Source organism: Natator depressus, chromosome 14 (genome assembly GCF_965152275.1).
Source record: "Natator depressus isolate rNatDep1 chromosome 14, rNatDep2.hap1, whole genome shotgun sequence".
Classification (NCBI taxonomy): domain Eukaryota; kingdom Metazoa; phylum Chordata; order Testudines; family Cheloniidae; genus Natator; species Natator depressus.
Genome location: NC_134247.1, coordinates 9,685,845 through 9,690,417, shown reverse-complemented (window position 1 = coordinate 9,690,417; position 4,573 = coordinate 9,685,845). Strand labels below are relative to the sequence as shown.

Below are 4,573 nucleotides of genomic sequence, written 5' to 3'. Positions count from 1 at the left end.
GGAGAAGTGAACGTCTTACATCTTGGTGAGGAAAGGTGCATCCATAACATGCCAGCTTGAAATCCCCGCTCCGGATGGGGGCGATGGATGCATGGGAAGCTTGGTTTGCATGGTTGCAACCACTTCTCCTGGAAGGAGCAGGGGGCTACTTGCAGGAATGTGGAAACGGGACTACTTCGCTGCAGGCGCTGCTCTTTTCTCCTTGGCGAGGGTTGCAGACGGGAGATAGGGAAAGGTGGATTCGCCCTCTACACACATTCTCACAGGGAAGGATTTCATTTCCCTTGAAAGTTTGCTCACGGTCGCTTTGCAACTTCTGGCGGGTTTTTCAGAGTCTGGGAGAGGCAAATTGAAGCACAGCAGGGAGACTTGGTTTGATGAATTCCAAGGTGCATTGAGGCCTGGACTGCTCCTCGCAGCTTTGTACCTACTAGTGCTTTTGGGGGTCCACTGGAAGGATTTTGAGGTGCATGGGATGGCAGTCGCGGGAGGACGCGCGCCGTTTGCGCACGAGAGACCTGAAAGTTCGTCTGTGGCCGCTTTGCAGCTGCTGGCTTTTGCTTGAGTTATACTGGGGGGAAGGTGTAGGGGAGAAAGGGGGGGACGCGGTGTATTGCGACCCTCCCTGACACACTGCACGCATGAGTCCCGGAATATCTTCCTTGCCTGCTCTGGAGCTGCTGGCGCTTAGGGGAACTGCATGGAAGGAGCGGAGGGGTGCAGCATTGCATTACAATCCACCCGTCCGCTCCCCCAGGCAGGCTGTTTTACATGCATAAGGCCGGAAAGTTTATCCGTGGCTGCTTTGGAGCTGCGGGGGGTTGGCAGCTGGCTGGAGGGGGAGGGTGCGCTGTGCCCCGCGCGGGCAGCGGCGGATAGACCGTTGGGCCACGCGGATGGAACGCAGCCAGGGCACATAGACCGTTGGGCCACGCGGGTGGAACGCGGCCCGGGCGAACGGAACGTTGGCCCGGGCGGATGGAACGCAGGCCCGGGATCGTTGGCTGCTGCCTTCCACTGGCTGCTTTCGCCTGCTGCTAGCCCGTCAGGCGCGGTGGCCAAGTGGTAAGGCGTCGGTCTCGTAAACCGAAGATCGCGGGTTCGAACCCCGTCCGTGCCTGAAAGGAAAACGTATCGCCCGGACTGCTTGGGAGGAAGGGGAGCTTGGCTCCGCCTCGTGCAGCCTCTTTTTATTTTTCAGCCTCTGCTCCGTTTATTGAGAGACACAAAGGGGGGCCCGGGCTGCAGCGCCGAGGGGACCGTGTAACCTCCCCCTGCTCCTCCCCGGGGAGGTGCTACTGCATGCAGCGGGCTCTTCTGGCGCCGCCGCACCACGGAGCGTGCACCGCTCCGCACACCGGCCCTCCCGGCTGCGGGGCCGGGCGCGCGCCCACCGCCGGCGGAGCGCTGCAAGGGGGTGGGATTGCGTGCGCTCTGCAGACCCCTCCGAGCAGCGATCTATGGCCCTAGGCTACCGAGACTGTACCGGGAGGACTGCAGTCGGGCAGCGTCTTTTCCTGCATTGCATTGCATTGCATTGCAAAGGGGGGGGGGAGAATTGCAGCAGAAGAGCCCGTTTTCCAGCGTTGCAAAGGGGGAGGGATGCACGGGGTGGAGGGGGGGGGCTGTTTTCATGCATTGCTCGTGTGTGGTGTGCTTGAGAGAGTCCGCGAGAAAGAAAAGGGGACTGGCCGCTGGGGAGCCGGTTTTCCTGCATTGCACAGGTCTGTGTGTGACGGGGGTGGGAGGACAGTTGTCTTTGCACTGGGAATGCAGCTGGGCTCCTTGATTTGTCATGCATTGTGCCGGGTTACAGCTGGGCAGCCCCAGTTTCATTGCATGCGGAAATTGCAGATGGCCAGTTTTCCGCTTTGCTTTGGGGGTGGGGTTGCCAATTTTGGTTGGATTTATTCCTGGAGGTTTCAGCTGACAACATACTCTTTTAATTAATTAATTAATTAATAATTAATTCCTGGGGAGTCCAGGACAATCCTGGAGGGTTGGCAACCCTACTTTGGGGGAAGCGGGTTGGTGCTGAAACTGGAAAACCTATTGGCCTGGGCTCGGTCAGGATATTGATTAAGCCCTTAGAACACTTGAGTACTAAACAAATAATAACTGTATGTGTTTAATACAGCTTGCTGTGCCCACTCCAGTCTTGTTAGTTAATAATCTTTCTAATTGACCAAAAACGTAGTTACATGCATGTGGTAGGATTGCCAGGTGTCCGGTGTTCAACTGGAACAGCCGGTTGAAAAGGGATCCTGGCAGCTCCGGTCAGCACTGCTGACCGAGCCGTTAAAAGTCCAGTTGGCGTGAGGCTGGCAGGCTCTCTACCTGGCTCCACATGGCTCCCCAGTAGCGGTGACATGTCCCTGCGGCCCCTTGGCGGAGGGATGGCCAGGGGGGCTCCGCGCACTGCCCCCACCCCAAGTGCCGGCTCCGCAGCTCCCATTGGCCGTGGAGCTGTGGGCGGCGGCAGCGCGCAGAGCCGCCTGGCCACGCCTCCGCCTGAAAGCTGAGGGACAAGCTGGCTGCTTCTGGAAGCCGCCTGAGGTAAGCGCCACCCACACCTCCTCCCCCACCCCAATCCCCTGCCCCAGTCTGGAACCCCCTCCCGCACTCTCGGCCCCAATCCAGAGCCCCCTCCTTCACACCAAACCCCACATTCCCAGCCCCACCCCAAAGCCTGCACCCCTAGCCAGAGCCCTCACCACATCCTGCACCCTGCTGCCCTCCCCGACCTGCCTGCTCCAGCCCTGAGCCTCACCCAGATTCCCTCCTGGAGCCTGCACCCCCTCCCGCACCCCAAACCCCCAACCCCACCCCAGAGCCTGCACCCCCAGCCAGAGCCCTCACCTTCTCCCGCACTCCAACCTCCTGCCTGAGCCCCCTCCCGCAGCCAAATTCCCTCCTGGAGCCTGCCCCTCCGGCACTCCAAACCCTTCGGCCCCAGCCTAGAGCCCCCTACTGCACCCCAAACCCCTCATCCCTGGCCCCACCCCAGAGCCCACATCCCCAGTCGGAGCCCTCACCTCCCCCCCACCCCAGCCTGGAGCCCCCTCCCACACCCTGAACCCCTCATTTCTGGCCCCACCCTGGAGCCCACACCCCCAGCTGGAGTTCTCACTCCCTCACACCCCAACCCCTTGCGCCAGCCCATTGAAAATGAGCAATTGGGTGAGGGTGGGGGAAAGCAAGTGACAGAGGGAGTGGGGGAAGGAGTGAGCGGGGGCAGGGCCGCGGGGAAGTGGCGGGGCAGGAGGTGGGGAAGCATGTTTAGTTTTGTGTGATTAGAAAGTTGGCAACCCTAGCATGCGGTTATTTAACACTGGGCATGTATAGACAGTCTGGGATTTTCACTGTAGCTTTGGGGAGTTAGGTGTCCAATTCTCAGGCTCCGTTGCTCTCAGCCCAAATTACCACTGAAGATGCAGCAGGAAAACAGTGACTCCTTTCTATTAAAGGGGGCGATCCCTTTGTGCCATCCAGGCCTGAGTGAGTGGCAGCTGGAGAGCCCCACATCAGGCCCTTAACCGAGGACACCAATCCAGGATGAATAAAGAGATAAGAGACACTGATAGCACACTCCTTATGGCTAATGAACAACTGTGACCCAAAAGCACCTCCCATGTCTTTATCTGTGTTAATAACTTAAGCTGTAAAAGAACCGATGTAGAATAGAATAGAGCTGGTAGCTCACTCACTGGTGATTTTTCCATAGGATCTATGTGAGTATGTGTGTCCTAATGTATGCTAGAGATTGGTCTGAATTAAAACCCTGGATCTAAGACACCCCCAATACTGGAAGTTCAGTTCCTCATCCAAACTAAAGCTCAGGCCCCTTCCTGCCACACAGTAATATGTTGTGATGGGCAGAGTAAGGAAAGGAAACCTTGACGCCAGGTATTGCAATGATTCTTGTCTTACTGTTTGAGAAGAGGACAGAGGCAGTGTGTTTTTGCTTAATAATTGTGAGTGTAAATAGTTCAATAAAAGGAACATTTGGTGCTGCATGGCGGGTGGAGGATTGCTTGGTAAGCATGAAGCACTGAATTCCGCTTGCTTTCACCCTTGTGTAAGGGCTTTGGTTGGTTGCAACGCATAACTCCTGTAAATGGTATTGGGAGGCCAAATTGTGGTGTAAATTTGGGGAAGCATAGAGTTCACTGGAGTTGCCCCTGCTTACATCAGTGCTGAATGTGGCCCCTGGACTCTTTGCATCTACATTTATGCAAGGGGAGTTATACCAGATTTGTGTAATGTACATATCTGCGACTCAGAATTCTAAAGTAGGGGGTCTGAGATGGATGAAGTTGAGAGTCACTGCTTTCAGGCATTGTTGCCCAGTGGTTAGAGTAGAGCAGTGAGGTTCAGTCCTCAAAGGTATTTAGGCTCCTAACTTCCATTTATATCCATGGAAATTATGCAGCCTAAATACCTTTGCGGATCTGGGCCTGGGAGTCTCTGGTCCTGATTCTGCCACCACCTTACTTGATTGCAAAGTCACAAATGGTTAGATACTTCAGAAGACCGAAGACCTGAGCCACCTCTTTTAAAGAGAAGGCCACTT

General features: G+C 56.3%; 1 non-coding gene across 1 annotated transcript; it reads left to right on the top strand.

Annotated features, from left to right (window-relative positions):
- The first annotated feature begins 1,048 nt into the window (after window positions 1-1,048).
- On the top strand, window positions 1,049-1,120 carry TRNAT-CGU (transfer RNA threonine (anticodon CGU)). Its single transcript has one exon. It is a non-coding gene; the product is annotated as a tRNA-Thr (tRNA).
- Window positions 1,121-4,573: the final 3,453 nt, after the last annotated feature.